The sequence below is a fragment of the Salvelinus sp. IW2-2015 genome, linkage group LG33 (assembly GCF_002910315.2).
Source record: "Salvelinus sp. IW2-2015 linkage group LG33, ASM291031v2, whole genome shotgun sequence".
In the NCBI taxonomy this organism is placed as follows: Eukaryota; Metazoa; Chordata; class Actinopteri; order Salmoniformes; family Salmonidae; genus Salvelinus; species Salvelinus sp. IW2-2015.
Genome location: NC_036872.1, coordinates 11349637 through 11362246, shown reverse-complemented (window position 1 = coordinate 11362246; position 12610 = coordinate 11349637).

Genomic DNA, 12610 nt, shown 5'->3' with positions numbered 1-12610 from the left:
ATATCGCAAGATAATCATCTTTCTCTGCGGACAGATTGACATCCAAGTCAGAATCCAATCAAATATTTGGTGTGGTTCTTGTAGTCCTATTCAGAGAAGCAACGGGTCGGGAGACTGTTTTGAGATGTGTTTGAGTGAAGTGATGCTCGATGGTCAGATCATTATGAATTGTGTGGATGAGTGACCTTTTCCCCATCAGTGATTTAGCAGACTATGTTTTGACATTCAACATTCATGAATTGGAGACATTCATCAGAACAAATAACACATTTAACATAGCAAAAAAGCCAGCTGACTACCAAGTAGTGCCACACGAGAGTTGGGTTCAATAGGGTCTGGCTCCAGCAGATAAGTGTACTAGCTAGTGTTGTACTAGCAAGACTGTACTAGCTAGTATTGTACTAGCAAGACTGTACTAGCTAGTTAGTGTGCATGTTGTAATGCTGATGGGAGTCGTACTGTTACAAGTACCCAGTGGGCACGGCGTGTACGTAGTTACTGCAGTTCTCAGATATATATTATTGGGCTAGGTAGCCCAAATAACAAGATCAGTTACTATGGTGGCTAGCGCCAGCAAAACAATTACTATCTAGCAACATTAGCTGAGTAAACAACACATTTTGCAACAATCACAAGGTCATCACTGTTTTGATTGTATAGCTTCACATGTGTATGTCTTTTTGCAGGGGATACTTGCTAATATAGACCAGAATTGAATTGACAGGAAAGCTTGATCAGATTAGTATTTTTTACTGCATTGGTTTCATGAGTAGTGAAGACAGGAGGCTAGGCTTTACCTCAGTGGATTCATGGAGTAGCTGCACCCTCTACTGGACACTTAGTGAACCTAGCCAGACCTGTCAATTCACACTTTGTAACATCAACAAATCATACAGGCATAGCTAATTGCTTTCAATAGACTATACATAATAATGAATACTCTAAGCATCACATTGAAGAAATTTATAATTAGTGTGTGTATTTTGAAAGAAATATTGACTCAGTAGCCTTCAAATTAGCAATAAAAAAAAAGCCCCAGTCATAATCTTTGTAAATTAAGCTAAACTGGTTTTGATAGTGTGTGGAACACAAGCCTAACAAATACAATACCACACATAAGTTATATCATAAAAGCACAGCTATTTGCGTTCTGAAGTCAAGTGTTAAAAATAAAACATATTACAAAGAAAATTCCACCACTTTATAAGGTAACCAGTTATACTTTTACTCCCAGACTGTCAAAATAATTGTGTTTGCAACAATAACATCAAATATCTTAAACAACAGTCCAAAACAACATATAAGCCTGTCAGTGGCATGTATTCATGGATGCCAATGAAAGCCAGGCTTCCCCCAAAACATTTAGCAAGAAAAAAAACATAAAATAATTTATCTTTCGTCTCTCTGTGTTTCATAATTTCCCTTCAATTCACAAGAGACTGAATGTATCTCACAGGAGAAAGCATTTGAGTGAGCGAAACACTGCCCCTCTGTCTCTCTATGTGTAGCCCACCTATCTGATGCTGTCTGGTCAAAAAGAGTATGGCATTGTTGCCGCCCTTAGCATTGGATGCAAGGAAAGCGAGTGAGCACTTGACCTCCCTCGATTAAAAAAAAAAAGTTTAAAATAATAGCCAATCAACATTGAGCTAAACTGAGTGAGCTCAACTGTGAATGGTCCTGGCGCACCAAAAAAAAGTGTCAAGGAAACCAGTTTAACATCAAAAGCCAAACATCATTGACAAAATTTGTTTTGATTGCTGCATCTCGTTGTGTCGTTATCCTCCGTTGGCTACGATTAGATAGCAAAAATGGTCAGTTTTCTAAATTAGCCATGGATGGAGATAGGGATTTGGACTTCTCCGTACTGGCCAACGATTATAATGACGATTCTGAACCAACCATAAATTCACACATGGTGCCCCTGGCCTGAGAGGATGGAAGTTGTAGCTAGATCTAGACTGGTTTTCTGATCCACGCCCCTACTTTTTTTTAAGGTATCTGTGTCCTACAGATGCATATCTGTATTCCCAGTCATGTGAACTCCATAGATTAGAGCCTAATGAATTGATTTCAATTGACTGATATCCTTTTATGAACTGTAACTCAGTAAAATCTTTGAAATTGTTGCATGTTGCGTTTTATATTTTTGTTCAGTGTGGCTGGCTAGCCAGCTCATATAATTACCAGAACATATCTGCCAACTAGAAAATTAACACATTACAAGTTAATAATTTACAAATGACTTACAAGAATGGCGAGCTGATAACTTAAAAACATCATTTTTTTCTGTTGGAGGAATTTGCTGTTACCCCTACCTCTTTCAGATATACCAAGAAGCAGGCATGGTGCATTTCATGGGATCTTGGTCTGTGTATGAAAGGGATTTATGAAAGGGATTTTACAGTACAAGAGTTAGTCAACTGAATCCGCCAAGTGTTTTCAGATTCTCATATGATAAACGAAATCAAATTTTATTTGTCACATACACATGGTTAGCAGATGTTAATGCAAGTGTAGCGAAATGCTTGTGCCTCTAGTTCTGACCGTGGAGTAATATCTAACAAGTAACCTAACAATTTCACAACAACTACCTTATACACACAAGTGTAAAGGAATGAATAAGAATATGTACATATAAATATATGGATGAGCGATGGCCGTGCGGCATAGGCAAGATGCAGTAGATGGTATAGAGTACAGTATATACATATGAGATGAGTAATGTAGGGTATGTAAACATTATATAAAGTGGTATTGTTTAAAGCGGCTAGTGATACATTTATTACATCCAATTTTTTTCTTATTAAAGTGGCTAGAGATGAGTCAGTATGTTGGCAGCAGCCACTCAATGTTAGTGATGGCTGTTTAACCGTCTGATTTTACCCCTCTCCAAAACCTTAAAATCTTACAGTGACAGTTTACAAACCTCAGGGTGCAAACAAACCCATTTCAAACTCATTTACATATTTTGAATACGTTAATACTTCTTCTTTCATATACTGTATACAGTACAGTCTTGGTAAGGTCTATTTATTATCAAGTGTTCTGAACCACATACCACATTTATCAGAAGACAGTAACATGAAGATGATAGATGGTACAATAACCTAAACATGTCAAGGAAAGTAGGCAGGCCTTGTCAAAGGGACAACTCCTTGAGAGATGGTCCTGGAGCCAAGAGGACATATTTGCCAAAGAAGTTCAAATATGTCAAATCAAATCAAATTGTATTGGTCACATACACACGGTTAGCAAATGTTATTGTGAGTGTAGCAAAATGCTTGTGCTTCTAGTTCCGACAGTGCAGCAATATCTAACAAGTAATATCTAACAATTCCACAACAAATACCTAACACACAAATCTAAGTAAAGGAATGGAATAAAAATATATAAATATATGGATGAGCAATGTCAGAGCGGCATAGGCTAAGATGCAATAGATAGTATAGAATACATATACATATAAGATGAGTAATGCAAACATTAAAGTGACTAGTGTTCCATTTATTAAAGTGGCCAATGATTTCAAGTCTGTACGTAGGCAGCAGCCTCTGCGCTAGTGATGGCTGTTTAACAGTCTGATGGCCTTGAGATAGAAACTGCTTTTCAGTCTCTCGGTCCCAGCTTTGATGCACCTGTACTGACCTCGCCTTCTGGATGATAGTGGGGTGAACAGGCAGTGGCTCGGGTGGTTGTTGTCCTTGAGGATCTTTTTGGCCTTCCTGTGACATCGGGTGGTGTAGGTGTTCTGGAGTGCAGGTAGTTTACCCCCGGTGATGCGTTGTGCAGACCGCACTACCCTCTGGAGAGCCTTACGGTTGTGGGCGGAGCAGTTGATATGGTGATACAGCCCGACAGGATGTTCTCGATTGTGCATCTGTAAAAGTTTATTTTTTATTTTATTTAAAAAAAAAATTGCCCCTTTTCTCCCCAATTTTCGTGGTATCCAATCGCTAGTAATTACTATCTTGTCTCATCGCTACAACTCCCGTACGGGCTCGGGAGAGACGAAGGTCGAAAGCCATGCGTCCTCCGAAGCACAACCCAACCAAGCCGCACTGCTTCTTAACACAGCGCGCCTCCAACCCGGAAGCCAGCCGCACCAATGTGTCGGAGGAACCACCGTGCACCTGGCCCCCTTGGTTAGCGRGCACTGCGCCCGGCCCGCCACAGGAGTTGCTGGTGCGCGATGAGACAAGGATATCCCTACCGGCCAAACCCTCCCTAACCCGGACGACGCTAGSCCAATTGTGCGTCGCCCCACYGACCTCCCGGTCGCGGCCGGCTGCGACAGAGCCTGGGCGCGAACCCAGAGACTCTGGTGGCGCAGCTAGCACTGCGATGCAGTGCCCTAGACCACTGCGCCACCCGGGAGGCCAAAAGTTTGTTTTTGATGACAAGCTGAATTTCTTCAGCCTCCTGAGGTTGAAGGGGTGCTGCTGCTCCTTCTTCACCACGCTGTCTGTGTGGGTGGACCATTTCAGTTTGTCCGTGATGTGTACGCCGAGGAATTTAAAACGTTCCACCTTCTCCACTACTGTCCCGTCGACGTGGATAGCGTATAAGCATTGGCTAAAAGTAGTGTACTATTTAGGGAATAGAGTGTCATTTGAGATGCAGACATGGTCTTCTCTATATCCCCTTATATCCATATACCAGTTTATTTGTTTACTGTTGTTTTTGTATTTATTATAATTCCCTATTGTAAAGTCTTTGGAAATGAAAAAAATGCTACAAAAAAAATGCTGTATTATTTCTATGATCCTGGACCTGCTGTGGAGTGACCCCATGCCTCAGAATGCCTGTGTGCCCAGCGAGGTGTGGGGAGGAGGCTGCTCCTGGGGGCCAGATGTCACCCAGGGCTTCCTCAACAGACACAACATGCAGCTCATCAGCCGCTCCCATGAGTGCAAGCAGGATGGCCACAACCGCAGGGTGAGAACAGTCAGGCTACAGATGTCTAAGGGTTTACATAGGATGGGTAAGACCATGGCCCATATTCAAAAAGTGTCTCAAAGTCGGAGTGTGGATCTAGTATTTCCCACCTGTCCATATACTCTTCATTCATTATGATCTAAAAGGCTAAACTGATATCAGATCAGCACTACTCTGAGCCGAGACCAAGAGTTTTTCCTGACCATGTGACCGGATCATGAAAGATTCTAGACCCTCGTTATAAGCTATAACTTTGGCTCAGAGTTTGTCCTGGGTCAGTATCCAGAAAGCATCTCAGAGTAGGAGTGCTGATCTAGGATCTGTCCATATGATTCAATATGATCGAAAAGGCAAAACTGATCCAAGATCAGCACTCCTACTCTGAGAAACTGTGGATATGGGCCCTGGTCAGGTTACAGTATGTAGCCAGGAAGAACCTCCTGGCCTTGGTAATGGGATATTTTTAAATCTGAATATGCCCACTGACTTGTCATGGCATAGGCCCACACCACGGTATTATCTCACTTGGCAGATGGGAGGAGTTGCAGAGTCAAGAGTTGTAAAGCTTATCACTTACCCGAGTCAATTTAAATGTGTCTGCTTTGGAAGTGCAAACAAACTAAAACACTGCTTTACACTGCATGGTAATTCTGTATTGTTTACTTCTGTACAACATGTCCTCACCCCCTTCTCTGCCTCCAACTAGTGTGAAGTGGGCAGCAACAGGGGGGCCTACATGAAACTGGGACCGGACCTTGTGCCTTACTTGATTCAGTATCAGGCTAGCACTATGACTCGAGAACTCACCCTGAGGAAAAAGTAAGATACAATGGAAAATGACATTATCTATAGTTTCCCTGAGAACGTTGCGTATTTAACATCCGAGATTGTAATCATATAGAGATTGATATGACACTACACGAGAGAACGCTTTGGTCTCTTCGTATTAAGGATCAGACAATAGCTTGTATACAACTATACTTGTAAACAAGATTGTTCATACATACAAAGTATTTAGATTATTCAATTGACAAGGAAAAGTTTGATCTGCTCTCCCTGACTGGCTTACAGTGTGCGGAAGGCGGGAACATTCAGCCCTCAAGGTCCTGCTGGAACAGTTGTTTTCACACAAGTCGGACCTTGTCTGTGCCTTTCAAGAGTTTGACAAAGACAAAACCGGTGTCATAACCTCAGTATAGCCATGATCAAATATTATTCCAAAGGATTATGAGTTCATGTGGGTTGATCCAACCAACACCCCTTTCACTTGTTTGTGCTAATATTTCATAAGAAATAAACAGACTAAAACATTAAGCAATTCCCTCCTCCCAACACAGGGCAGGTGTCTCTGAATGACTCTGCCGCGGCGGTAGAAAATGTGCTGCGTCTAGGCCTGTCCTGGAGGATGCTGCTCTCCGGGCTGGTCAGCTGAGACCACGGGGGGTATGTTGGACTACCAGGAGTAGTTCTGGGAACTCTCCATAAAAAGCCAAATATCATGTTTAGGAAAGGCGTGCCGCTAGCGGGACACCTCGACAACATCCGGTGAAATTGCAGAGCGCCAAATTCAAATTAAATTATTATAAAATCACAAGTGTAATACATCAAAATAAAGCTTAACTTCTTGTTAATCCAGCCGCTGTGTCAGATTTCAAAAAGGCTTTACAGTGTCGTGTCTTTGCTATCGTTAAATTTAAGACTTATAGTTTTTATCATAGATTCCTATAATTAGGGATTACGCGATCACTTGAGTAATAACGTAATTAATTAACTATGAATTCGAGGGCACCAGGGAAAGTTATTAGATTACAAAGTTATAATTTCCCAATATAACCTTTCAGATATTTTCATATCTGATCAATAGTCTTCTGATTAATGATTTATTTATTTTTACCTCACGTTAGTCTCATTCCAAACGTCGTAAATCGTTGATCTGCACGAACCCAGTCTTCACTATGAGTCATTCATACATCAATTGTCTTAAATCATTTATTTATTACTAACTAATTAATTCACAGAAATGCATAAACAAACAKACAAACTTAAAATAGTTACATGAAATGACGGGAGCAATATGCCCTAGTGGGCTGAACCGGCATGGCGGCTGTTAGACAAAGGGAAAATGGCGTTCGACTAAGAATTCACTACAGAGTCCATAATTATAACAATTGACATGCTAATCCTTACACATGAACGCTCACTCATTCGGGAACAATTGCAATCAATATATATATAGTTACGCTCGGTGTGTTGTCTTGATCGTTGGAGAGAAGTTAGTTTCTGTTGGAGTGAAGTTAGTTTCTGTTGGAGGTTCGTCGGTCTCTGTCTTGGCTATTGTGGATTGTTCAGAGGGACATTCGTTATAAAATGATTGTTTCGGCGGTTGTCTTTCTTCGCGTTCAATGATACCGAATTCCTAGCTGCAGACTAGAAGTCAATATCAAAGACTTGTTATGATTCGTATAAGAGTTTTAACCACGTGGGATGGTTAAAAGATTCAGCAGTCTGGTCTCAAACCTTGGCCCTCTCGTTATCGAGGTAAGCTGGTCTGCAACCTTTGTCCTCTCGTGATTGAGAGAAACATGGTCTGGGGTAATTTCTTAAGAGTTGGCTTTTATTCAGATAGCAGAGAGGGGTGGTCCCATGGTCTCTGACCCAACTGGCTCAGGGGCGGTCCTTGGATTTAGTTCAAATCAAAAAGGTATTTGTATTTTTCTTAATTAAACAGTCCAAAATCATTACACAATTATACAAACAGTATCATACTCACTCACTCATTTTATACAACAAACAGGTGTAAACCTCATATCTGAGGTTATTATATAAACAGCGGTATGGTAATGTGGTCAACCCGTCTCTCCTGAGTTTCCCACATGGGGACAAATGGACATGTTAATAGCTGGACTCTTCCACCGATCTTTATACTTTTGCAGGAATATGAAATATGTTCGTACCTCAAGTTCTGTGAGGTGGAAGAGAATTCCTTTGTCCTGAAAGTTTACCCTCTGTCTTAATACTGTTTGTGGTGGGGAGATTCTCAGGAATTTACGACATCTCTCTGTGATCACCGCATGGGTTGTGGTGGAGAGGCAGGGAGAGGGGGATGAGGTTTGCAGTACCCAAGCAGGCAACATCATGACAACAGCGAAAGCAAACCATGCGATTATCTGAGGACAGCGCCCAGCACACACAACCATACAAACATTTTCCAGCCAAGTAGTCACGAAAGTCAGAAATAGCAATAAAATTAATCACTTACCTTTGATGATCTTCATATGGTTGCACTCACAAGACTCCATGTTAAACAATAAATGTTCGTTTTGTTCGATAAAGTCCCTCTATGTCCAAAAACCTCAGTTTTGTTGGCGCGTTTTGTTCAGTAATCCATTGGCTCAAAGGCGGTCACAACAGGCAGACGAAAAATCCAAATAGTACCAGTAAAGTTCGTAGAAACGATGTTTATAATCAATCCTCAGGTTGTTTTTTTGTCTAAATAATCAATAAAATTTGAACCGGACAATAGCGTAGTCAATATAAAAGAAAAATAAGAAAGGGGCGCTCTAGGTCGCGCGCACCAAACAGGTCTGGGACTTTCCACAGTCCACTCATTGAAAGTGGTCATTCTCCCTAATTGTTCAGAATAAAAGCCTGAAACAATGCCTAAAGACTGTTCACATCTAGTGGAAGCCATAGGGAACGCAATCTGGGTTATAACCCTTCATATGGTGGATAGGCTTTCAATGGAAAAACACCCATTTCAAAATAATGGCACTTCCTGGATGGATTTTCCTCAGGCGAAAGCTTGCCATATCAGTTCTGTTATACTCACAGACATTATTTGTGTTTTCTATCCAAATCTACCAATTATATTTATATTCTAGCTTCTGGGCCTGAGTAGCAGGCAGTTTACTTTGGGCACGCTTTTCATCCGGAGGTGGAAATACTGCCCCCTTTCCCAAACAGGATATGGAGGTAATGGCATGTTAAATCTGTCATTTAACTTCCATATTGACCCTACTGAATAAAGATGGCGCCGGAGGGGATGGCTGCCTTCTTGTCTCTTTTTTTTTTTGCGTTGTTCGTAACTTGTTTTGTACAAGTTACTGCTCCCATCTCTGACCGAAAAGAGCTTATGGACATCAGAATTGCGATTACTCACCTCAGATTAGACTAAGAGTTTTTCTTCAATGAGTCGGACGAGAGGGATATACTACAGACACCAGGCCCAATGTTTCACTGAGTCATGGCTGAACGACGACATTAAGAACACACAGCTTGCGGGATATACATTCTATTGGCAGGATAGAACAGCAACCTCTGGTACGACACGGGCGGGGGCCTGTGCATATATGTAAACAAAACCGGTGCACGATATCTAAGGAAGTCTTGAGGTTTTGCTGCTCGCCTGAGGTAGAGTATCTCATGATAAGCTGTAGACCACACTATCTACCTTCATATCTATTTTTCGTAGCTGTCTACATACCACCACAGACTGATGCTGGCACTAAAACAGCACTCAATGAGCTGTATACCGCCATAAGCAAACAAAAAAACGCTCACCCAGAGGCGGCACTCCTAGTGGCCGGGGACTTTAATGCAGGGAAACTTAAATCAGTTTTACCTCATTTCTATCAGCATGTTAAACGTGCAACCAGAGGGAAACATTCTAGACCACCTTTACTCCACACACAGAGACGCATACAAAACTCTCTCTCACCCTCCATTTGGCAAATCTGCCCATAATTCTATCCTCAGAGTGACTGTATGTACATACCAGAGGCCATGGATTACAAGCAACATTCGCACTGAGCTAAAGGGTAGAGCTGCTGCTTTCAACGAGTGTACTCCGAGCACGCGCTGACCAACTGGCAAGTGTCTTCACTGACATTTTCAACCTCTCCCTGTCTGAGTCTGTAATACCAACATGTTTCAAGCAGACCACCATAGTCCCTGTGCCCAAGAACACTAAGGTAACCTGCCTAAATGACTACCGACCCGTAGCACTCACATCTGTAGCCATGAAATGCTTTGAAAGGCTGGTCGTGGTTCACATCAACACCATTATCCCAGAAACCCTAGACCCATTCCAATTTCCATACCGAACCAACAGATGATGCAATTTCTTTTGCACTCCACACTGCCCCTTCACACCTGGACAAAAGGAACACCTATGTGAGAATGCTATTCATTGACTGCAGCTCAGCGTTCAACACCACAGTGCCCTGAAAGCTCATTACTAAGCTAAGGACCCAGGGACTAAACACCTCCCTCTGCAACTGGATCCTGGACTTCCTAACGGGCCACTCCCAGGGGGTAAGGGTAGGTAACAACACGTCTGCCACGCTGATCCTCAACACGGGGGCCCCTCAGGGGTGCGTGCTCAGTCCCCTCCTGTACTCCCTGTTCACTCATGACTGCACGGCCAGGCACAACTCCAACACCATCAAGTTACCTACCTACCTCATCCCCATATTGTTTTTATTTACTTTTCTGCTCTTTTGCACACCAGTATCTCTACTTGCATCTGCTCATCATCTGCTCAGTTATCACTCCAGCGTTAATCTGCTAAATTGTAATTACTTCGCAACTATGGCCTATTTATTACCTACCTCCTCACGCCATTTGCACACACTGTATATAGACTTTATTTTTTTCTATTGTGTTATTGACTGTACGCTTGTTTATTCCATGTGTAACTCTGTGTTGTTGTTTGTGTCGCACTGCTTTGCTTTATCTTGGCCAGGTCGCAGTTGTAAATGAGAACTTGTTCTGAATTAGCTTACCTGGTTAAATAAACGTGAAATATATATTTTATTTTTTAAGTTTGCTGATGGCACAACATTGGTAGGCCTGATCACCGACAACAATGAGACGGTCTATAAGGAGGAGGTCAGAGACCTGACCGTGTGGTGCAAGGGCAACAACTTCTCCCTCAACGTGATCAAGACAAAGGAGATGATTGTGGACTACAGGAAAAGGAGGACTGAGCACCCCCCCATTCTTATTGACGGGGCTGTAGTGGAGCAGGTTGAGAGCTTCAAGTTCCTTGGTGTCCACATCACCAACAAGCTAACATGGTCCAAGCACACCAAGACAGTCGTGAAGAGGGCACAACAAAACCTATTCCCCCTCAGGAGACTGAAAAGATTTGTCAGGGGTCTTCAGATCCTCAAAAGGTATTACAGCTGCGCCATCGAGAGCATCCTGATGGCTTGCATCACTGCCTGGTATGGCAAATGCTTGGCCTCCGACCGCAAGGCACTACAGAGGGTAGTGCATACGGCCCAGTACATCACCAGGGCCAAACTTCCTGCCATCCAGGACCTCTATACCAGGCAGTGTCAGAGGAAGGCCCTAAAAATTGTCAGACTCCAGCCACACTAGGCATAGACTGTTCTCTTTGCTACCGCACGGCAAGCGGTACCAGAGCGCCAAGTCTAGGTCCAAGAGACTTCTAAACAGCTTCTACCCCCAAGCCATAAGACTCCTGAACAGCTGGTTACCCAGATTGCCCCCCTCCCACCTCTTCTACGCTGCTGCTACTTTGTTATCTATGCATAGTCACTATAATAACTCTACCTACATGTACATGTTACCTCAGTTACCTCGACACTGGTGCCCCTGCACACTGACTCTGTACCGGTACCCCCTGTATATAGCCCCGCTATTGTTATTTACTGCTGCTCTTTATTTGTTATTCTTCTCTCTTACTTTTTTGGGGGGGATTTTCTTAAAACTGCATTGTTGGTTAAGGGCTTAAGGGCTTGTAAGTAAGCATTTCGCTGTTGTATTCGGCGCATGTGACAAATAAAATTTGATTAAATCCTAATGAATGTACATACTCCTCTCCCAACAGGCTAATTGTGTTTGTGTGTCCTGTCCAAGCATACTGTGGTTATATAGCATTCTGAGGGAACCCACCTATTATGTCATGACACACCTCTCTTTCAAAAACCTGATGCCATAGAAAACATTGTGTGTCAGACAACTCTCCCCTTGTCTGCCCATTCAGCACGTCAAGCAGGGTTTGCTGGAGACCTTCAGAATAGTGGACTTAGACAACTCGGGTAACAATACTGTTTCAGTCCATGTATTGTTTCTTCAGGTGAATGTTTTGATCCCACAAGATGTGACGTCAACTACCTGTTACCTGTGTTGACTCGGTTATTTGTTTGGGATGCGTGGTTTGCATGCGTACACTCAGACGCCGTAGTTAGAAGCCAATCACCCTGTAATCCGTCTGAGGTGTTAAAGCTAATGTCAGCAGAAGGTGGTGGCTGACTCTCCAAGTTGAGTATTAACACACTGGTCTCCTAGTGTCACATCCAGCTAACTGAAGTCATTCCTGCTACCCATCTCTCCCCTCCTCCCACTGGCTCTCTCTCTCCCCCTTTCTCCCTCGGCTCTCTGCCCCTCTTCCCTCCAGGGTTTATCACGATGGAGGGCTTCCGTCAGATGTGGGAGCTGCTGAGTGCCTACTTAAAGATGGAGATCACTGACAAGGCCATCTCAGACCTGTCAATCACCATAGACACCAACCAGGAAGGCAACATTGACGAGTTCAAGGAGGCCTTCCTGCTGACCGACAATAAGAGCCGGCTGGATAGGGGAGCTTCATGGGGACAGCCACTGACCTGACAAAACTGGAGGGGGACCCCAATATATGAGGGAG